The following is a 290-nucleotide window of genomic DNA, read 5'->3' on the forward strand; positions in this document are numbered from 1 at the left end:
CTCTCTCTCTTGCTCTCTTACTTCTACATACTATACTATGTGGCCATCAAATATAAAATAGGAAATTGTTTTAGTTTGTACTATATCAATCAAATATGCTTTTTTCATATGATACATATACACTTAAGCATATTTCTTGCATACAAATATGTTATTTTATTTAAAAAATGTTTTTACTCCACTAAACGCTACAAATAAATAATATTAAGAAATTAAATTCTTCTCTATAGTTGTATGTCCGTTTGAAATGATCTATTCTATATCGTTATTCTAAATGGAATGGTATATGA

The sequence above is a fragment of the Brassica oleracea genome, chromosome C1, assembly GCF_000695525.1.
Source record: "Brassica oleracea var. oleracea cultivar TO1000 chromosome C1, BOL, whole genome shotgun sequence".
Classification (NCBI taxonomy): domain Eukaryota; kingdom Viridiplantae; phylum Streptophyta; class Magnoliopsida; order Brassicales; family Brassicaceae; genus Brassica; species Brassica oleracea.